A 23,913-nucleotide genomic window follows, 5' to 3' on the forward strand; every position below is an offset into this window, starting at 1 on the left:
TTTTGGCAGTTGGGGGAGACCCCAGGGGAAGTGGTATGGGAAGAGGAGCACACGGATTCTGAGGCACAGGTCAGTCGGTGAGTTCACTGCAAAAGTGACAAGAGGATGACGGTGGTGCTGGTGGTGGTGTCAGTTGGCGCACTAGCAGAAGAAATGGAGAAGAGAGGATGGGTTCAAGGTATTTTCTTAGGTAAAATCAACAGATCTTAGTAATCAAATGGAAGTGACGGAAAGTAATCAAATTTGAAACTATTTTCCTTGCGTCTGGAAGGGAATGAGATGAGAAGCTTAAACCCAAGAAGGGGCTGGGGCAGAGTTCTCCTCAAGGCTGTGGCGGCAGCTACGAGTTCCGGAGGAGGCTTTGGACCGGAAGGCAGGAAGGCCAGAGGGCGGGAAAATCACGGAGCATGCGCGCTCCGCGCGAGTCTGCCGGAAGCAGTAGGCGCCTCTTCTCCGCGGCGGGAGGGCGTGAAGGAGTTACCGGGCCTCTGGGCTTCTTGTTTATCTGTCAAGACCTCACGTCTCACTCCTCACCCCTTGCTGCTCTTGCCAGTCGACGGGCCTAGGACGCACTCGCATGCGGTGCCAGCTGCCAGGAAAGTGGAGAGTTGGACCTGGTTTGACGCTTTGGCTCCAGAGGCCTTGACCTCAGCTGAGCCTGCCTGTGGCGCCCTGTTGCGCGGCATGGGCAGAAATAATGGAAACGCCCTCCTCGGAAGTCGGGCTCTGAAGAGGTCAGCAGTGACCAGGGCTGTGGAGCAGCAGGAACTGGCATGAGGAGGTGCGGCCGCCACCCCTGGAGCCCCCGTCTCCACCCAGCTGCTCAGCTCGTGAGAAAGGAGAGGGAGGTAAGCCGGACGCCATCTTTCTTTCCATCCTCCAGACCAGTGCTCTGGGTTCTGAGCAGCAACACAGGCTGGGCCCGAGTCGTGGGCCCACTTCCTCTTGGAAGGAGAGAAGCAGGAGTGAGGAGTTTGCTAAAGGTGCCTAACAGTGAGTGTCTGGGTTTTGCTTTGTTTTCCTTTTTTCCCGTTTGTTAGTAAGACTGCCGTCGGTTAGATAGGTGGTCCGTAGGGAAGTTCATCTAGCCCATTTTACTTAGGGCCAGACTTAGTCCGTTCCAGGGAAGAGCTAAATGCAAGTTTAATGTTTCCATCCCAGATGTCACTTGATGCTATGGAGAGCAAGCCCAGAGGGGTGAGCAAAGGCAGTCCGGGGAGGAATGGGAGGGGAGAGGGAATAAAATGAAATGGAGTGAAAGGAGGTGGGGCGGGAGTGCGCCTTGAGTAGAGGTGAAAGATGAGGCTAGAAAAGTAGCCTGATTAAGAAAGGTCTTGAATACCAAGCTAAATATCTTCATTCTGTAGGCAAACGGGAGATTTTTTGGTAGGGCAGCAATGGGAGGAAAGTTGAGTTCCTGGATCATGCGGGTGCAGACAGAGGAGAAATGTTAGTGACTCTTGAAGTTAGGTATTGAGATCTGAAATTAGGCTACAGGTGGTGATAATGGAAAATAGGTAGGCTTGTTCTTGATCTCATCAGTGATGGAGGCTAGGGGTAAGTTAATGCACCGATACCAGCACTCCTTTCTAAACAAAAGCATTATTTCATTTTAAGATTCTTTTCCTGATCTTCCTATGAACATGTCTGTTCAGAGACGAGGGAGGGTGGCAAGGGGGACTTCCCTGGCGGTCCAGTAGTTAAGACTCTGTGCTTCCAATGCAGGGGGCACGGGTTCGATCCCTGGTTGGGGAACTAAGATTCCCACATGCTGTGCAGCATGGCCAATAAATAATAAAAAATAAAATGACAGGTATGGTTGACTGCAAAATGACCACCCCCCCCCCCAAAAAAAGGAAAATACAAGCCGAGAAAAAAAAAGAGGGAAGGTGGCAAATAAGTTTCAGTTCTGGTTCTAACTCTGATTGATTGATGGTGGCTGCCTGCCATACTAAGTTGCAGAGAATTCTAAGGCCTCATTAAAACTCAGTTGGAAAAGTGTGCCAATCCTTAGTGATGTCTACTATAGCCATAGGAGATGTTTTTGTAATTCTGAGACAAATATAAGTGACTCAGTGGTCAGGCTGCTTCTCTAGGTTCTGATTAAGGAGTTGGGTCCAGTTTTAGCTCAGTAGGTTTTCTTAGCCAGGAAGGTCATGGCAGAGTGGGGAGCTGATTCCAAGTAACTCAGGGCAAGGTCCTGCAGCAGGTATCCCAGTCGTCACATAGACCCCCACAATCTGGCCATAGTAAGAAAACTTGGGCTTTGAATTCCGTCTCCGTCTTTCATTTAGTCATGTGAACTTAGACAAATTACTCAACCCCTTTCAATCAGAATACTCATCTGTAAAATAGAAATATATTACTTTTTCAACCTAGATGTAAAGTGTTTAACATAGTGCCCAACTATGAACTCAACAAATATTAATTAGCCTCTTTCCATTTTGAACAAAACCTTGTCTTTAGGTCCTAAGCATCAACTTCTGACTAGATCTTCACCTGGGCAAAATTATATAACTGTAATTTTTGTGAAGATTCACTGAGATGTTGGATGTGGAGTACGTGACATAGAGTAGGAGAATCCTCTTTGCAAATTGGTAGAACAGAGGACACACTTTCAACAGTTTGGTGTCTCCAGAGCATTTTTTTTTTTTTTTTTTTTTTTTTTTTTTGCGGTACGCAGGCCTCTCACTGTTGTGGCCTCTCCCGTTGCGGAGCACAGGCTCCGAACGCGCAGGCTCAGCGGCCATGGCTCACGGGCCCAGCTGCTCCGCGGCATGTGGGATCCTCCCGGACCGGGACACGAACCCGTGTCCCCTGCATCGGCAGGCGGACTCTCAACCACTGCGCCACCAGGGAAGCCCTCCAGAGCATTTTTTAAATGTATTTTTACAAACACACATGCACACATACACACACTCTCAGTCATACATTTTGTTAAAGTTCTTGTTTTCCCTTGACATAAATAGGTTCATATTATACATATTGTTTTGTGACTTTCTTTTCATGTAACACAGTATATCTTTGAGATCCTGTTATGTCACTGCTTATAGGACTATTTTATTAACTTCTCTAAATTTTATAGTGTGGATGTATCATAGTTTGCTTAGCCATTCACTTATTGATGGAAATTTGTATTCCTCCTCTTTTTTATTTTTTTTGCCTTTACAAATATATTTCTGAGAACATTCTTGTGTCTCTGCACCTATACTGGTATTTCTGAAAGTGGAATTATTGGGTCAAACAATATGTATTTTAATAAGTTTAATGGTACTGCCCAAAGATTAAACGAATTTATATTCCCACTCACAGTTTTTGAAAGTTAGTCTGGGTAATTTAATGTCTACTACTGGATATGATACGTCTGAGACTCTTCTGTGTGCTAACTTCTCAAGGAATTGGTGTTGAAACTGCATACAACATAAATTCCCTGAAGGTACTGAAAAACATAGTTTGTTTCTTCTCTTTTCTGGATTGATTATTAATCTTATAGATCATTTAGGATCTCTTTTAAAACTAAACAGATTTATATTTATTTTCAAAGTGATAAAAAGTTAAAATGTCAAGGCTTTTTGTAAAAGAGCAGTCCCCTGCCCTCATTCTCAAGCTGTAACCACCTTAAATTCTTTTGAATGTTTTCTTTTACTTCTTAATTCCTCCCCTTCATCTCCTTTATATGTCCATAGTTCCTCTCCTCCAATACTCACAGTTTAGTTTAATTTTTTGCGGGGGCTAGACCAGCATTTAGTATTTACATTATTATGGCAATATAAACCCTATTCATAGTTGAGCTGTTTATATATTATGAATCCATTTTTTGGGGTACAACTTTTGTTTTCTGTGGAGGTAATTGTTTTTTAAACATTTTTTGTTTAATTGGTTCTCTGTGTACTAGTCACGAATTCATTTTAAAGTCTGCCATGAGAGTAAATCTTCCAGTTAGCTCATATGCATCAAATATTCTCCCAGTTCCTTGCTTATTTTTGGAGACATCTGTCTTGGTGTTTCTGTCCAGCTCTAATGGGGACTGCTGACTCTCTAAACTGGTGACACAGCTGTTTTCCTAGCATTTTTCTTTGCTATTGTCCTGGGAATCATTCTCTTTTCCTGCTGCTTCTTTGATGATTTACGCCCTTGTTTTGGTAGAGCACTTCCTTCAGTGGCTCCTTGAGACATGGCACATGGACGTAATTTTTTGTTGTTGAGAGTTTACATGTCTGAAAGTGGCCCTATTCTACCTTTACACTTACATGATTATTTACTTGAGTGTAGAATTCTAGGTTGGAACTGCCTTTTCTCAGAATTTTGAAGACATTGCTTTATTGCCTTCTAAGCTCCAGTGTTGCTGTTAAATCTAATGCTCTTCTGACTTGTAATTTTTTTTTTTAAATGTGATTGTTATTTCTCTCTGGAAGTTTTTATGATCTCTTCTTTATCCTGGTATTTTGAACTTTCAAAAAAGTTTGCTTGAAGTAGGTCTTTTTATAGCCATTGTGCTGGTACTCAGTGGGCCTTTCATATCCTTCATTGGGAAATTATCTTGAATTATTTCTTTGATAATTTCTTTCTCTCCTTTCCCTCTGGCCATTTTCCTGGAATTCCTATTATTTGGATATTGGATCTCCTGGACTGATCTTGTAATTTTCTTATCTTTCCTATTTTCTGTCACTTGGTGTTTTGGATGAGTTAATGTGTTATAAAGTGCTTGGGACAGTGCCTGGGCAACTTTATCTTCTAATATAAGATTAGAAGATTTCATTCTGCTAAGATTTTCATTTTGGCTATTGCATTTTTCTTTTTTTTTTTTTTTTTTTTTGCGGTATGCGGGCCTCTCACTGCTGTGGCCTCTCCCGTTGCGGAGCACAGGCTCCGGACACGCAGGCTCAGCGGCCATGGCTCACAGGCCCAGCCGCTTTGCGGCATGTGGGATCCTCCCGGACCAGGGCACGAACCCATGTCCCTTGCATTGGCAGGCTGACTCTCAACCACTGCGCCACCAGGGAAGCCCTTGGCTATTGCATTTTTAATATCCAAGAACTGTGTTCGATTTTCTAAATCTGAACTATACAGTATGGCATCCACTAGTCACATGTGGCTACTTAAATTAAAATTAAGTATAATTAAAATTGAGTTCCTTAGTTGTATTAGCTACATTTTGAGTGATCTATGGCCACATGTAGCTGGTACATACCATATTGGACAGTGCAAATGTGGAATATTTCATCACAGAGAGTTCTTTTGGACAGTGTTGCTCTAAATTTTAAAAAAATGTAATATCCTGTTATTGTTTCAAGAATACACTCTCTTTTATCTCTGAGAATATTAATGATAATTTGTTTGAAGTTTCTTCTATCTCTTTTATTCTGTTAGATTGCTCATACTTAGTATTAGGACACTAAAAACCTGATTGGAAGCTTTCTGTGCATGGATGGGGCTTGTTGATATTGAGATTTACCACATGGTTATCTGGAGGGGATATTTTGTTAAGGACCACTGAATATCAGTATCTTTAGGTCCTTTCTTTTTTTTTTAAAAAAAATATTTATTTATTTATGGCTGTGTTGGGTCTTCGTTTCTGTGCGAAGGCTTTCTCCAGTTGCTGCGAGTGGGGGCCACTCTTCATTGCGGTGCGCGGGCCTCTCACTATCGCGGCTTCTCTTGTTGCGGAGCACAGGCTCCAGACACGCAGGCTCAGTAGTTGTGGCTCACGGGCCTAGTTGCTCCGCGGCATGTGGGATCTTTCCAGACCAGGGCTCGAACCCGTGTCCCCTGCATTGGCAGGCAGATTCTCAACCACTGCGTCACCAGGGAAGCCCAGGTCCTTTCTTTAATGTCAGATTTTTCAGAGAAGAATTTTCCAATATCCTAACTAGAGGGTATAGGCATAGATAGCTGTCAAGATTTTTGGCAGTTAAGTGTGGGAAGAGGAGTGGAAATCTTACTGACCAGGATGCAGACTTTCACTTATTCCTTTTTGCCTTTAGTTGTGCCTTGTGTCTTCCAATTCATAGTTCTTCTGATTCAGTATATCGGGAAAAAAGAAAACCTGAGGTAGCAGAGGGGTGGTCTCCTGTCTACTCAGGGTAGTGGATGGGATTGGACTGGGAGTCCAATTGTTTCTTTTGTATATTAATCTCTTTTTCTCTCTATTATTATTATTATTTTAAATTGAGGTTAGTTGATTTACAGTATTATATTAGTTGCAGGTGTACAACATAATGATTCAAAATTTTATAGATTATATACTCCATTTAAAGTTATTATAAAATAGTGATTATATTCTCTGTGCTGTACATTATATCCTTGTAGCTTATTTATTTTATACGTAGAAGTTTGTACCTCTTGTATACATATTTATCTTGTATCCTGTAACCTTGATGAACAGTTACCTTTCCTAACACTTCCCTCAGTGGGTAGAAGCATTGGCTGAACTGTCTGCTTTTTAAAAATGTAATAAAGTGCTTTAATTATTATTGTTCTTAAATTTAAAAATATCCGAAAGATTGAGAGTTCTCATTGTTCTTTTGAGTTTGTTTTAACTGTTTGGATTGCTATTCCTAGGTCAGATACGTGGTATACACTTCAACCTTTGTTGACTGATTGACTGACTGGAATCTCAAAGTTAGTTCATTAAGACAGTATATTTGAGTCCCTTTGATTTCATAAGTCATCTCATGAAAATCTCCCTTTTAAAAAACATTTTCTTGCATGTTTTATTGTTCTGACTTTCTCTATATACTTCACTATCCTTTTGCCCTCCTCCGAACCATTTGAGAATATGTTGCAAACATCATGACACTTGTTCCCTATACACTTCAGAATGTATCTCCTAAGGACATTCTTCTACACAACTATAATACCATTAGCACATCTAAGATAATTAATAATATTTTTGTAATATTACCTGAATCCATTATGTATTAAAATTTCCCCAATTTGTCTCAACAATGTCTTATATATATTTTTAAATCCAGGATCAAATCTGGGTTATTGCATGGTATTTGGTTATTATATCACTTTTGTTTCTTTTAATCTAGAACAGTTGTCTGATTTCTTTTTTCCCCCCATGATACTGACTTTTGGGAAGTCTAGGCCAGCTGCCTTATAGAATGAAATGCATTGTGGATTTTTCAAATTGTACCACACACATCATGACAGTAACTATCAATGAAGATGATTCTGAAAATGTTAAGGCCTGAGCCAAAGCCATGAGATAGAGAATTTGTGGATGTAATTTCCTTACCAAAGAATGACCTACTGAAGAGACTTGATGTTGTGGTAGCTGATGAACATCTGACAGTGGATGCCAGAGTCTATTCCTATGCTCCAGCGCTGAAACATGCAAACATGAAGCCATCTGAAATGCCCTTCCTAAAGTATTAAGGCCAAGGGACAGTCGCCATGTTTTGGTTTCCTCATGGTGTCATTTAACTTGTTGCTCAATCCCTCATCTTTCCTGTGAACTGGAAATTAGACATATTTGGCTAGAGTACTTCTTAGGTGATGTTTTGTTGCAATTGCCTTCTCATGTGGTCTGAGGAGGAGAATGGTTCCATTTTATAATCTTTACACAACTATTGAGCTCCCAGTAGGTAGCATGTAGGTATTATGTTAGATAAAATGGGAAATATAAAGAAAAATTGTCTAATGTGGTACCTGGTATATGATAGTACCTCTATAAATATTTATTGACTGCTGAAAGATATAAAAAAGATAATTGGCATTGTAAACCAATGAATGGTGAGGGTTAAATGGAGATGTAATTTAAGTTTATTTAACAAATATTTAAAATTTGTTGAGCAGAGCTGTTTCTATATGCTCTGACCTAGGTAGTGATAGGTACTGGAAATACATTGATGATCTAGACAATTCCAGTCTCTGCCTTTGAGAAGTAAATGCCCCAGCATTCAGAAGTTGGAGAATAAATTTAGGTGGGAAGAAAGAATTGTATAAGTACCCAACAGTGTAAGTTGGAGTTAGATTCTGGAAGACTTCGAAGGAAGGGCAAATAATTCAAACCATCGGAGAGGACACTGGCTTGCCAATACACAGTTTTGGAGGGGTAACTGGCTTTGGGCAATGTTGCTTTATAACTTACATGGGCCTTAGTTTCCTCATTTGTAAAATGAGCAAAATAAAAATAGCTCTTATAGTTCATATCTGTTTAGCACTTGCCATGCGGCAGATACTGTTCTAAATTTTATATATAAATTATCTAACTATCTGTCATCTTCTTTGATCTTCATATCTCTATAAAGCCATTTCTTTTTTCTTTCTTTTTCTTTCCTTTTTTTTTCCCATACCCTGAGAAGTTTACCAGAGAGTCACTGGTAAAGAGTGCTTGTAAGGGAGAGTCACTTCCTGTGGATCTTCAGGAAGTCCATTGATGATTCCCTGCCACCACCCACAGTAATCTCCAATGACATTCAACACAGCAGTTTTAACTTTGTCCTTTCAGGCTCAAATGTGACATTTGGCCAAGATTGTGAGATCTTCCTAAGAGAGTGTGATTGAGAAATCAAAATGTTACCCTCCGTCATTTTCTTATACTTCACACTAGTGATTCTTATATCTTTTTCTTCAGGAAGCTTTCACACTCTTAAAAAATATTGAGTACTCCAAAGAGATTTAGTTACGTGGATTATATCTATTGATAGTTACCTTATTAGAAATGAAAAGGCAGACATTTCAAAAATATATTTATTAGCTCATTTGAAAATGATAAACCTATTACATGTTAAAATAAATCATGGTTTTATAAAAAGTAACTACATTATCCCAAACAAACAGAATTTAGTAATGGCATTTTAAAAATGTGTTTGCAAATCATGGGCATGTCTGGCTTTATAGATGACAATTGGATTCTTCTGTCTGCTCCTGCCTTAAATTTGTTGCGGTATTCTATAAGCCATTTTCTATAATTATCTCCATTCTACATGAGAAAGTGAAGGACACAGAGGTTAAATGACTTGTCCAAGATTATATAGCCAGTAAGTGGTGGAATCAGAGCTCAAGCAAACTTTAGAGATTATACTCTTAACCTTCTATATACTAAATTGCCTGTAGGCATGTTCAGAGGATTAAATGAAATAATGTATTCACTTAGTCGGTGGTTGCCATATAGTAAGAGCTCAATAAAGTGAGCTGCCATTATTATTTCACTTGAGGAAATTAGTGAAATGCTTAAAAACATGGTAGATTATTAAAAGTTTGTGAGCTGTGAGGCATGTCACAATAAGTGTTCATTTTTGGAAGATTAATGTGACAGTGCTAAGTAGGATGAGATATAGAAGGAGAGACTGGACACAAAGAGATGTTTGGAGACTTGAAATAGTCCAGTTGAGTGTGAGGAAAGATCTCCCATCGCCAGAACAACTTGACAGAGAAGGGAATTTTAAGATAGTATTCACAGTCAAGCAACAACATTTGTGGAACACCTGAAGTGCACAGATGACTGCTGGTTATTGTGGGAAAGAAAGAAAGCTAACATTCTCTGAGCACCCATGACAGGTGCCATTACCTTTTTTTTTTTTTTAAGCACCTTAAAAAAGGGCAACATTTTGATTTCTCAATCACACTCTCTTAGGGAGATCTCACAATCTTGGCCAAATGTCACATTTGAGCCTGAAAGGACAAAGTATGGACAGACACTTGTCTGTAATTATTTCTCAGTCTTATAGCAATATTTCAAGGTAGGTGTCACTGGTGACATTTTTCTGGATGAGACCCAAAGGTAAGAGACTTATACATGGAAAGAGGGGGAGGGAAAGGATGAGGGATGGGGGGTGGATATCACCAGGGTTCAATCCCAGACCTAGCTGACTTCAAAGTCCATACTAGACTAAGAATATTAGTTTGAACTTCAGAAATTCCATGAATTTTCCATGGAATTGTAGGCATAGTTTTGTGGGGAGATGATCATTTAGCAGATTTCTGAAAGGAATCTGTGATCCCAAAAGAGAAGAACAATTGTCTTAGATGTCAAAGTTGGAAGGATATTTAGAAATTAAAATCCCACTGCCTTCATTTCAAAGTTGGGCAAACACACAGAAAGGGGAAAGGATTCGTTACAGAGTGACTCAATTGGCAGAGCCAGCACTAGAACCCAGTCCTCTTGTCCCCCAGGCCACTGCATCTCCATTTTTGATACCTTATATGAAGGCAGCAGAAGCCTTGCACAGCTTGGAAGAATTGTAGTGCATTGGACAGATCTCCTTTTAGACTGTCTTGGCAAGAAGTTAGTTAGGCACCTCTGGAGGGAGGTGTGTTAACTCTTCAAGGACCAGGCTCTAAGTTAGTACTGTTTGGTAAATTGCCACTTTATAGTGTACTATTAGTAAGTGACTGCTCTAAAGCGAGCTCTGGAGTGTAGAAGAGCAACCCACCTCTCCAAGAGCCTACTTCTTGCCTAGTGTATAGTTTTCTCCCCAGGTAGAGGAAATCCTGCCTGGGCTGTGGCAAATCAAGTAGTCTTTGAGGAGGATGTAGTAGAAGGGGGAAAAGGCAGGACAAGCTGCTTTCCGTACCAGCAGAGTTTGTCTGCATGCAGGAGCAGTTTTAACATAAGGAAATATGAGTGGTCTTCGTATATCCTCCATGTTCTGTCTTCTGCTGGCAGCCCTGCTTTCTCCTGAGCCCGCAACCACAGTCCCTTTTCCATTTCCTGATGACACTTTTAAAGCTCATGTTATTCTACCCATCACCTAGCTCAGTGTCTGGCACTTAGAAAATTTGAGTATTTGTGGACTAAATAAATGAGATTCTACTTGTGCTTGAATCTTGATTCTACCATGTATAAGCTGTGCTATTTTTAATTAACTTCTCTGAGCAGTGATGCCTGTGGTTACTGGTAAAGTAGAAAACAGAAGATGGTCAAGACTGGCCCTCTTGGGACCTGGGGGAAAGGATTAGCAGGAGCCTAACCCTCTTGGGGAATTCAGAGGCAGATTGGCAGTATTGTTGCAGACTGCTTCAGGTGTTGGTCGGAGTCCCTGAGACCCAGTCCTGATTCAAAGCCCTGACCTTGCTTTTGTGAACATCAGGCTCATTCCTCATTCTTGGCCTGCCTCAGTAGTACTGGAGAACTTTGACATTTTCTGTCCTTTGACATGATGGCCCATCAGCTTTTCCCTCCCTAGGGCAAAACCAAATTTGTGCCAGCATCATTCAAGATGGGTGGTATTTGGAGGAGATTCCTGCCCAAGAGAGTTAGGAATGGAAGGTTTAGAGTTTCTTAAAGAATGCCCCCTTCTACTTCAGACAAGTTTCTGTTAGTTCGCTTTGTCCAGAAAATGACTAGTGTTCTAAATAAAGCCTCTGTAGTTTCAGACCTAATCATGATAAATCTACCAGGAATTAATGCCTGTCTGACATTAGACCAATTGCCTAGAAATCATGACACTTATAAGAAATAGTCATCTCTTTATTTGAATGAAAACAAAGCATTCCAGGGCAGATTTTAAAATATATTATTTTAATTTTTAGAGGAAAAGAATTCTTCAAAGAGAATTGTCAATGATCAAAACTGGTTGATAAATCACATACGTAACTATGTAATTAAACTTCTCCATTTTCAGAGACCTGCAATTAGAGTTCTTCGTGTAGTTACCCATAATGATTCATTCTTGCTAATATGCTAAGGAAGAAGGGAGTCAGGAAGATAAATTTTAATATGAACTTTTCCCTAATTTGGATCAAGAGGCAGTGGAAATATGCCTAGGCTCAGAGGCAGGAGAACTGGGTTCTAGTTCCAGTTCTGTTTCTCATTAACTGTGGGGCTTTAGCCAGATCATCAAGCCTATCTGAGCCTTCGTTGCCTCAGCTATAAAACAATAATAATACCTACTTCAGAATATTGTTATGAAACCTTAATGAAAGTATGGGTTTGGTAATGCTTTGTAAATTTTAAAGCACTGTAAGGTCCTGATACATTTTAGTATTGTGCTTTCTTATCATAGCAGGCCAGGCCCTCTGTTTGTGGTGGGAGGAAAAGGCTCTAATGTACAATATCAGCCTTTTTGTAGTGTGAAAAGACAGAGATTAATGAAGGGCTAGGGTGCTTTGTTGAATGTGTCTCTGATTGACTGGTGGCCCTGCTTCTGATGATCAGGAATTTATTATTAAGAAAATTGCTATGTGCTTGGGGAGCTGGGACTTGGTTTGTGCCTTCCCCACTGCAGAGGGTCACCACAGATACCTCAGGTGCCCTTGCATTGACTTTGCTGGATTCACATTTAAAGAGAAACCTTTTATTTGGACCAGATGGAGGTCATGGGGGATTGTGACAAGTACATTGAGAATTTTCAGGGTTCAGGTCTGTCTTTCTCTCTTTCTTTCTTTCTTTCATCTATTTATTTATTTTTATTGAAGTATAGTTGATTTACAATATTTCTGCTATATAGCAAAGTGATTCAGTTATACATATATATATACATTCTTTTAAAAATATTCTTTTCCATTAAGGTTTATCATAGATATTAATATATAGCTCCCTGTGCTATACAGTAGGACCATGTTGTTTATCCATTCTGTATATAATAGCTTACATCTGCTAATCCCAACCTCCCGCTCCATCTCTCCCCCAACCCCCTCCCCCTTGGCAACCACAAGTCTGTTCTCTGTCCGTGAGTGTGTTTCCATTTCATAGATAAGGGTTCAATTCTAGGTCTCAGTGTTGGGCCTTAGGATGTGAATTGGGGTTTGCGTTCAGACAGAGTATCAGAGCTGGAAAGTACCCAGATGATCTAATCCAGTGGTCCTCAAAGTGTGGTTGAGTTGTAGCTTCAGCATTACCGGGGAACTTGTTAGAAATGCATATTCTTAGGTCTCATCCCAAACCTGCTGAATCAGAACTCCTGGGGCTGAGGTTTAGTAATCTGTGTTTTAGCAAGCCCTCCAGGTGATTTTGATGCTCTAAAGTTTGAGAACCACTGCTCTAATCTAGACACATTTTGTAAATGTTTGTAAAATGCTGAACCTAGTGCCTAAGACATAGTAAACAGTGCATAAATAATAGCTGTTGCTACTTTACTATTCATATCTTAGAGCTGGGACTACAAAAGAAAAATCAGACTTCCTGCCTGATTTTTCCATGACCCCATGTTTTTGCAGTGGTCCTTACAAATCCAAGTTGCTTAGTAGTGATCACCTCTTCGATTGTGGCAGCAATGTGTGAGAGCAGTTGCTAGGATTGTTTTTGAAGTGGGGATGGTTTACATGGACCATTGGAAGTGGTGGTGGAGACTCAAGGTAGTTCTTAGGGGTCAAATGGAATTGAACAGCACTGATGCCTCCAGTTCCCCATCTTATGTCATACTGAGACAATACTGTTCTCCAAGGGATGTGAGAGGTGTTCCAGAAAAGAGAAATTAGTTGTGATCATTAATATTAGTTATTTTGACCTTAACTATCATCAGAATCCTGTATAAACTCAGGGAGACTCTACTTCTGATTCAGTTTTTCCATCTGTAAAGTGAAAATAATGTAATTTCCCCGTTGATTAATTGACAGAAACAGGATAATTATAGGAGCATGTTTATAAGGTAAGAGCCTCAGAAGAAATATTCTTTTCTCTATTAAAATTTAGCTTCATTAATTTTGTGATTACAAATGTAATACATGTTAATGCTTTTGGAAATTTTGGAAAAGTATAAAAATTTAAAAAATCGCCCATACTCCCATCACTCAGGGAATATTACTGTTAATGTTTTGGTTTATTTCCTTCTGATCTGAAATTTTAACAAAAACACTATGAAATAGATATTTTCTATTGAGGGACGCTTGCATGGATTGTGTGTTTACGGTGTGCAAGGCATTGTGCTAATTGCTGAAGATATTTTAAATCAGTTAACCCTTACAACAACCCTCTAAGGAAAGGGTTCTCAACCTTGACTACACCTTAGAGTCATCTGGAGCAGTGGTTGGGGGTGGTCTTTAGAAATAGGAGACCCATGCCTCAGACTAATTATATCAGAATCTCTGGGAATGGGAGCAAGACATCAGTATTTGTAAAAGGCTGTCCAGATGATTACAATGTACAGGAGAGCTTGTAATAACACATATTGCTGGGCCCAGCACCAGAGTATAGAGTTCTCATTCTATAGGTTTTTCAGTGTGGTCTGAGATTTTATATTTCTTTCAAGTTCCTAGGTGGTGCTGATGCTTCTGGTCCAGGGACCACTTTGAGAATCTCTGAGGGAGATGGCATACACACACAGGTGAGAAAAATGAGGCTCATATTAAATAATTTGCCCAAGGTATTAATATACTACAGTGAAAAATTTGTAGAGCCAGAATATGAACCCACGTCTATACAAAGTCAAGCTTTTCTCACCTCTATACTTCCCTCACCCTATTAGTGTCACTTTTCTAACATCCACTAATTTAATAGATTTGTATCCATGGTAATATATAATTCTTTAACCTCTTGACTGATGCCCCCCCACCCCTGCAAGTTGTAAGTAAGGGAGTAGTAGAAGTGAGGTTTGAAAGGTAGCTGGGAACTTTTCTTTGGTTTTGAATGTCACGCTAGGGAGCCTAAATTGTATCCTATAGCAGCTGATTCTTCTGTTTCTACCCCCAGCTGTCTCCCTACTTGTTGATCTTAAAGGTTTGTGCCTGGGAGGATTGCACAAGGTGTAGAGTCCTAGGGATGGCTCTGTTTCTGCTGTCCCTCAGTGGTGCTGGTCTCAATGTAGGACATCATTAGAACTGTTTTGTTATTTAATTTAGTTGATCTGGTGTTTTAAAACCATGATCATTTTATGGTCATAAGCCCAAGCCAAAAAAACCTGAAAAACAATCCCATGTGTGATTGTTCTCACGTTGTTTTAAAAATATACTATAATCATGGTGGGTTCATCATTGGATTAAGTTCGACTAAGGTCCTGAGGTTATGGGACTAGGAATCAAAAGACAGAGATTCTAGTCCTGGCTCTGCCAAATACTAGCCACGTGACTATGGGCAAATCATTTGACCTTTCTGGACCTTGGTTACTTCACCTATGAATAAGAATAAGAATTCCTAATCTACTTACCTAATAGGATTTTCACCAGATTAGTTTTATGGTTTTGGAGATCCCTTTGGTTCAAGTGGTCCAGGACAGATTTCTGGGAGGGGGATGTGGATCTGGGATGTGAGGGAGGATTTGTTGTGAGGAGCGTTGTGCATTTCAGGTAAAGTGTGATGTGATGTGTGGTGATCAAAGTGGTGGTGGTGCTCGAAGAGTGCATGTTGAAGGGAGGGGAGATCAGCCTAGTTGGAATCTAATCCAACTCATGTAATTCCTAGGAATAATCAGACATATCAGACTTTTACTATGGAAGCTATTAATGCTAAATAATTTGGAGGCTATTCAAGACGAATAATTGTAATGGTAATAGTAACAAATGAATGGTGAATTAATATTACCAGATGTAGGGCTGAGACTTTAGTAAACTCCACAATTGCCTTATTTACTTTTCTCAATAACCTTATGAGGTAGGTGTTATTATTCACATTTTGTAGATGAGGAAACTGAGGCTTGGTGTGGTTACACAGCTAGTCAGAACCAGAAGTCAAACCCAGGCTTATCTGGCACCAGACCCACCATCTTTACTATTATTTTGTGCCTCCTTGTTTGCTCTTTAAGTGTTTCCTGTATTTGTGTCTGGTCCTGAGGTTGTGTTGGAGATAATTTTACTTGGCTTTCAAGGCCCAGTTCAAAACCACCTCTTTCATAACATTTCCCTTTTATCCCCGTTAAGATTTGTTTCCTTTCTCAGCATTTTAAACTTGTGCTTCCGCAGTAATACTCCTCATCTTCTGCTTTGTGTCTTAATGATTTGGGTACAAGAGTGTCTTCCCCCATTAAGCTGTTGCTCAGCGGTATATCTAGCTAAGAATTATTCTTCAGCATGGTTTGCTGATAATTGCATTCTAGGGCAGAAACAGTAGCTCTAAAACCCATAACCACTAAGGGAAAACTCATGTGAAAAACTGTGTGGCATATTAAGTTCTGTTTCCATCAGGTCAAATATGAAAAAGGCAAGAAAATGAAATAAAGGCCTCAGTTTTTATAACCATTCTAGAGAAATGGACCTGAAGAAGAAGGTGACAATAAATTCTGTGGAGTGAAGCTTCATCTGGTTCTGGTTTGCAGAGCACCCGTCTCTTTGCCTTTTAATCATGTAATAGAAATGACTGAAAGAGTAAAGGTGCCGGGCTAATAGTTATGCTGAGTCCATTCTTCCCACTGACGCTTAAGGGATTTATGTAGGTAAGTCCCATTAATGTTAATGGAAGTTACATGTGTAATTCCCCTTTTTCATCACTGAGAGAATAGAGCTTTATATTCCTTGGGTAATTATGGTACCGGCACTGTTAGTGTTTTTCAGTTAACTTTTTCACCTGCCTTTCCTTCTTGGACTGTTAAGAAAGGAACTGAATTCTTCTGTTCAGAAAGGAAAATTGCCGAAATATCTGAGAGCTGAAACAAATGTAACTAGATCCACTTGTTTGAGAGGGAAAAAAAGCAAGAAAACACTAGGACAGGAAGCTGGAGGGTGAGCTCCTGCTAATTTTCAGATCCCAGGAAGCATGTGGTGGTTTGGATTTTCTAACAATGCAGGGCTTTTCACTGGCAGCCCATTTCCTCAGGTATTTGAAGTGAGAGGAAAATGAGTCCCTGAACATTTGGACTGAATTAATTTTAGCGTGTAAGATTTGAGAAGCAATGCCTAAGTCTTTGTAGAGCCTAATAAAGAATTAATCTTGATCTCTGCCTGAGACTCAATAAAGTATTTGAAATACCTTGGTATCTGAGATTTGATTCACAGGAATCTGAAAGGACAGCTGTATTACTGTCCTATTTGAAATGTAAGCCCCTTGGGTGTTCCTCTGTCACACTAGGTGCTCTGATGAGAGCAGACAGCAGGTCATCCTATTCCTTAGGACACAGCAGTGTCTGTGCCTTAGCTGGAGGTGGGAAAGTCAGCGTCCTAGTCTTGCTATGTAGATGGGTCATTTTTCAGAAAATGTTTTCACTGTGAAAAGGGGCAAAAGGTTCAACTTTCCTGTTGGCTTTACTTCTACCATTTAAAAATAGTTGTTTTTTCAATAATTGGGAGGAGAAGAAAGGTATACTTTAATGCATAGACACTTTCAGGTTTTGTGGCAACCATCCATTCTCCTGTTGGAAGGCACTTTTGTAGTCCTCTAATTCAGCCAAATGGTTTAAAAGCATTTAATGGTGGGGAACTTACTCTAGTACTTAGTATAGTATACCGGTAAGGAAGTGACTCGAATCAGCCGGTCAGGAACAGGCGGTTCTCTCTTTGGGCAGCTTTGTGTTAGAAAGTTCTGCCTCGTGGCAAGATAAAAACGTGCCTTCCATTAGTTTTCTTTTACCCATTGGCCCTGCTCTATCGATACTCTTGGGACCACAGAAAATAAGTTAGCTCTCTCGGCCACTTGAAATTTCTTCAGTTGTTTCTCAGAATTAAAAATTGAGACATTTTATTGGCCTGCCTTTTTTCATCCTAGGTGCAATCATATGTTGGTTTTCTTAGGCCAGCGTTCTGGCTATTCATTCTATAGCCGTTCTCTTATTCCTTGGGCAGCTGAACCATATTTCTCCAATTTAGCTGATTTCCTGAGGCTTATGACAGAAGAGCTTTTGTTTATCACCTTGTCCTTTAAGTCTTCACACCCAGACTACTGGTCCATGTAACTGCTATCCCTGAAGCTCCTTCCAGATTAACTAATCAAAGCTTGGAAAAGACCCAGATACAATGTTATGTGAGCTGCTTTCTCCAAAATAGCCCAATATAGTGAAAATAAAATTAACTGAAAATTAGGAGACCTGGATTTTAGCCTGTCCTCAGTCATGGAGGTTTCCTATTTCAACTCTTTCCCATTTATTCATTTAATCATTATGCAAATACCAAAGTGATCTTAAAATATAAATTAGATTATGTCATTTAAAATCCTTCAATGGGGGCTTCCCTGGTGGCGCAGTGGTTGAGAGTCCGCCTGCTGATGCAGGGGACACGGGTTCGTGCCCCGGTCCGGGAAGATACCACATGCCGCAGAGCGGCTAGGCCCGTGAGCCATGACCACTGAGCCTGAGCGTCCGGAGCCTGGGCTCCGCAACAGGAGGGGCCACAACAGTGAGAGGCCCGTGTACAGCCAAAAAAAAATCCTTCAATGGTTTCTTAACTCACTTAGGTCTTAGTCTAAAATCCAAAGTTTTTACTGAGACCTACAAGGTCCTCCATTATGGGACTCCATCCTGACTACCTACCCCACTCCCCACATCATTTTTACCTTTTTCTATGTTGTTCACTATGCTTCAGCCATACTAGCTGCTTCATAAGATCTGTCCCACCTCAAAATCTTTGATAAGCTGTTTCTGCTTACTCAAATACTTATTCCCTCCATTTTTGCCTAGCTCTTTTTCTTTTTATTTATTTATTTCATTTTATTTTTTTATTTTTCTGGCCGTGCCGCACGGCATGCAGGATTAGTTCCCTGACCAGGGATCGAACGTGTGCCCCCTGCAGTGGAAGCTCAGAGTCCTAACCACTGGATCGCCAGGGAAATTCCCTGTCTAGCTAACTCAACCTCTAGATTTCAGCTCAGATGTCATTTCTTCAAGAAGCTCTTCCATAACCTGGAAGAAATGCCCTAGCTAAATGAATGGCAGCCATTGAGTCCCATGCCCTGGAGATAAGCATAATCCAATCCTCCAGCCTGTGCTTCAGAGCTGTGCCCAGCTCTTCTTGTGTCTCTTTCCACTGATATGTATTACATACAGATCTTATTTCATGCAGGCTGGATATATAGGGATGCGTGTTAATAGCATGGTACTTGGCTCTTAAAAACTTAAAAAAAAAATGTAGTTCACTCAACTTGAAGTGATCTCACTCAATAAAGGAAAGGAAACATCCGTTAATTGGTTACCTACTTTGGGTTTTGGCAAACATTTTCTGTAAAGGGCCAGATAGTAAATATTTTAGGCTCTGTGGACCATACAGTCTCTATTGAACTCAACTCTGCTGTTATAGCCTGAAAGCAATAGTACCTTAATGAATGAGTGTGGCAGTGTTCCAATAAAACTTTAGTGACAAAACAGGTGGTCATAAACTGCCAGTCATTGTTTCCCAGACCCTGATTTAATGTGTGCCAGATGCTTTACATGTATTTACTGTTTATGACAATCTGGTAGGCAGTTATTTATCCATTTGACAGGCTCATAGAGGTGAACTTACTTATCTAGAGCCCCCCAGCTTAGTATAAGAAAGAATTAAAATTCTAACCTGGGCTTCAAAGATAAGAGAAAGGAAATGGCCAATAACGTTTAATTCCACAGATATTTATTCAGCACCTACCATATGATTATGCTAGTGCTAGACATTTGAAAAGACTAGCATCCTTATATTTCACTTCTCTATGATTACCTAGTAAGATTTTAAAATAATTTGGAGAGGCATATAGTGTCGTGGTGGGGTGAAAAGAAAGTGATTTTTGGAATCAGACATGACTCAAATTTTAACCCCACTTTTTAACAACCCTGAATTTGGATAAGTTATTTAAGTTCTGGCCTAAATATCCTGAGACCAAAAACAAATGAAGTGATATTGGTAGATGGTAGCCCTCCATTAAATAATTTTTAAAGGAGATTTTATTTTGGAAGAGACATTGTACTTTTTATTTATACTATTTAGATTTTTCTGTATGAGGTACTGTTAAGGTCTTTATAGATTTTAGGACTTTCAAAAATAGGGATATAAAGGAGGCAGCCACTCATGTCTCGTTCAGGGCTGGTCTGTCCCTAAGAAGTTGGCTTGTGTGAAGGAGCATTAATTGACTATCTCCACCAGTAGGAAGAAGTGTTTGGAGGGGATTCAGGGAGCATAGATACTGAGTTTGAAAGTGAATAACTTTTCAAGTCCTGCATTCTTTCTTTTTTATTTGCTAAGTGACAAAGGAATCGCTTGGGAGAGTGTCTTGTAAGGTCCACATCATGATCATGTTTGATACTTATATTCAGAGTGGATTTTGGCATGGTCAGTGGTCATTACTGTTGGTGAACGTTTAAAAAAGATGTAGTGGGGGCTTCCCTGGTGGCGCAGTGGTTGGGAGTTTGCCTGCCGATGCAGGGGACACGGTTTCATGCCCCGGTCTAGGAGGGTCCCTCATGCCGCGGGGCGGCTGGGCCCATGGGCTGTGGACCGTGGCCGCTGGGCCTATGTGTCCGGAGCCTGTGCTCCATGGCGGGAGGGGCCGCGACAGTGAGAGGCCCACATACCGCAAAAAAAAAAAAAAAAAAAAAAAGATGTAGTGGGATGAGTGTAGTGGTTTGTGGGAAAGATGTTTACGACCACAATAGGGCTGCTGTTTTTGTCTTTAATATCTGATTATATTATACAAAATCCATCTTGATGATTGGAATCTCTTATTCCACAGGCTAGATCATCTCAAATTTCAGACTTAAAAGCACACCTGAATGCCTTCTGCTTTTAGAATGACCATTCACTGCCAGAAAACCTTTCCATTCCCTTTCTGTGACTCTTCAGTAGTTTTGAGGACATTCTACTCCATTTTAAATGATGCACCTTGCAGATGTTCTCACTAGAGGCAGCCCTCTGACTCTCTTGCCCTTACCTGTATCTGATGTGCTAATGGGAAAAAAATAAACAGCAACCTTCAGGAATCAGTGTGGGATATTAAAATATAAACTAGGTCATGTTTGAATATTTGGCATTTGGTGCCATTTTAGTAATCCATAGCCTTCATATCTTTCTGCTTTTATCAGGTGAAAGGCAGACTCCTTTGACCCATGAAGTTGATCTGTGAACTGTCAAAAAATTCAAAACCCCACAGGTGTAGATCATGCATCCATTAGCATAATTTGCCACCCAGGGTATCAAATGTATACTCTTTAACCTGGTACATAATATAGATAGTATTTTATAGTGTGTTAAGAAAAGATTGTTTATTTGACATGTACTAGAGTGAATTAAAAGTTTACCGTAAGAATTACTGCTCTGCTCTTCACGTTTTCTTCTAGAAACTGAGTTATAATACAAATTTAGTCATTGAGATAGATACTGTACTTCAACCAAATACGACCATATATTCTAGCAGAATCTTTGGGTGGGTTGAACAGAGTGGGAATCTGACTGTCATAAGCATGTCAGTTTGGTAAAATAAGACAGAAAAAATAAGTGTCTCAAATAGTCAGGTTCAGTCTTTGAATTTCAGAGAACGAGTTTACAAGCTGAACAAGTTTTTAATTTGAGAATCTGAATTTCCTTTTGCCCCTGCTCTGGGTCTTCCTTCTGTGTGTGTGTGTGTGTGTGTGTGTGTGTGTGTGTAGATTGGGTGTTTGCAGGACTTACTTCACTGTTATTAAAGCTTTTTAAGATTTCTCTAGGATCGCCATGATGATGTTCCTGTTTTTTAATTCCTGAAATTAAAATGTGTTGGAATGCTTGGCTGCCTTTCACTCCCTCCTCAATGGACCCTTTAGTTTTTCACACCAAGGTGTCCTTCTTCAGGGTGCCAGGTCAGGCTACCAAAACAGCTTCTAGGAGGGGATTAGGACCAATTAACATCTTTGTACACAAAAGCCACTGGCAGCTGAACAGGCAGCCTGGTGGCGGCTCCAGAGCTGCATTTTAAATAGGGGCCTTCTGTACTTGAGTTCAAGTAGGAAGAGGTGGAGAAAGTTTTTATTTATAATCGAAAATGCTGTTTTTGGATAAAGTCTAATGAAAAGAAAAGTAGTGTTCAGAAGTATCTAACAAATACCGTTTGAATGTTGGTCTGTATTGTATGTGATTCTATCAAGGATTCTCTCACAATATAGCCTATTTCTTGGCACATATTGAGATGAAGTGATGTTTCTTCACATAACAATTTTGTCCTTACATTTCTCTTGTTCTCTGTTTTTAAAAAAGTTCAGCTGGATCCCTAGGCACAAAAAGGAGCTGCTCCAATGGCTATATGGTCTTAAAAGCCAGTAGCCTTTTCATAAGAAATCTATCGTATGGATACCTGTACTACAAAATCTTTGTTTAGGGTAAAATAAAGTGGAGAGAGCCATTGTGCAAAGTTTGTTTGTTTCTTAATCCTTCACTTTGAGAGGCATCCAGTTAGTATTGTTTTTATTTTAATCACAATAACCAAATTGTTACACTTTTTAATTTTTACCCAAAAAACTTTTTTTTGAGATAGTATGTATTTTTGAGTTCAGAAATATTGGAATCAATAAAGATATTAGAGATTTTATGACCCAACTAATTGGGAACCATCTTAAATAGAGATCTGGTTGGAATCTGTTAAGAATAATGTTGTTAAAGATATAATGGAACCAGTTTCTACACCTGGATGATGAGAGTTTTCAAATATATTTTAAAGATCAAGGGCAAAGGAGGAGTGTTTTCAAACCATTTAACATTGCACTTTCTAGCTTCCTCAATTGCCAAGGCATGTAGTTTTCTCTGTGATTGAAAATGCTAGAAAATAAAATGCTGCTTTCAGAACCTACAGTGGGAATCCATGGGAAAAAATAGAGACCTGAAAAAGAAATTAATATGTGGTAGGTCAAAAGAATGATGGTGATCACACATTTACTGAATCAGGGTGGAATGTATAAGGAAAAACGTGACAACCTGTTTCCTGCCCTGTGATATATTTTCGTTTTATGGAAGGAAACGTTGAAGAAAATAGTATGCATTTCTTTTTCAATGGCTTGAATAGAAAATGTTTTTTAAAAAGTCAGCCTCTTGGTCCCTAATCTAAATTATGGTCATTTTCAGTTTCCTGGGTTTTATACATAACTCTAGATTCTTCTTAGTGTGATATTTTTGAAGCAACCCTTAATACAGTCTCAATGTGTGGCTTCCCCCCTGGGTTTTAGTTTCAGATACTGTATTGTGAGTCTTCAGACATGTTGAGTCCCCCTAACGTTAAATGGTAATTGCCAGAAGTATAGGTGGGGATAGAAACATTGTTATATTTTGTTCATTTTTCACACTTCAGCAGCTATCCCTTTTTCTCTCTTGCTGTATGCTTATTAGGGTATGAAATGCAGGTGTGTGGGAAATGGCTAGCGGACATTGACAGGTTATTTTGTTGGTCACTGCCTAATTAGTAGCATAGTGGATGCACCCTGCTAAGCTTTAGTGTGGGGCAGCAGAGCTGGTCTGTTCTAATTTCCTCACGGCTTTGATATTCGCCAAAAGATTGACGGTTTACACAAAAAACCAAGGCCCGAAGGAGGCCTGTGGAAACAATGAGCCTTCTTGCTTGTAGACACCACAGATGTGAGAGAAAGCTGGCTAAAAACAATTGGCTGACACTGTCTAATTGTCTCCGATGTCAGCGTCATTAATGTTTTCCCATGTAAAACGGAGAAGGCCAAGGTTGTATCCTCCCTTTATTTTGAATCACATGATTATGTAACTTATCGAGATTCAGATTAAGTGTTAATTGTATTTGCTCAGTAAAGAAACTGAAGCTACCTTGGGTTTAATGAATATGTGCTTAATTAATTTTGAAAGCTTTTATCTTTATTACCTTTGGAATAACCCTTATCAGAATTAATAACATTTTTCGGTAATTAAAGTCACAGCTCATTTAATGAGAATATATATTTACATTTCTTTTTTGGGTTCAAACCAGGGGAACAATTATGAACGTTTGCTTAGCTTCTAAGAAGTTTCTTATGTGTATGTTAAGCGACAATTAGAACAAGCACTTTAGGGTGTCAGCAGAGCTTTTCAAATTAGACAACTGACCCAAGTGTTCTAAAGGAGCACATGGTGATAACCAAGAAGCACAAAATTACAAGGTTACCCGTGTGAAACTCCAAACCTATTTTTATCTATGAAATGGTTTTAAAGATTTTTTCCTGAGGAGGGGAAAAC

At 39.8% G+C, this 23,913-nt stretch overlaps 1 protein-coding gene across 3 annotated transcripts in view; it reads left to right on the forward strand.

The window, feature by feature from the left end:
* Positions 1–454: 454 nt before the first annotated feature.
* Positions 455–23,913, forward strand: part of SHTN1 (shootin 1) — a gene marked incomplete at its 3' end in the record, with an annotated part of 157,797 nt that continues 134,338 nt past the window's right edge. The window contains exons 1-2 of one of the 3 annotated variants that reach the window (XM_079899745.1): positions 455–848; positions 14,142–14,216. Of the gene's footprint in view, positions 849–14,141; positions 14,217–15,271; positions 16,257–23,913 lie in introns of those variants that run through there. The other 2 variants (XM_079899747.1, XM_079899744.1) reach the window with 2 other exon arrangements.

This window comes from Stenella coeruleoalba (genome assembly GCF_951394435.1).
Source record: "Stenella coeruleoalba genome assembly, chromosome: 16".
NCBI lineage: Eukaryota > Metazoa > Chordata > Mammalia > Artiodactyla > Delphinidae > Stenella > Stenella coeruleoalba.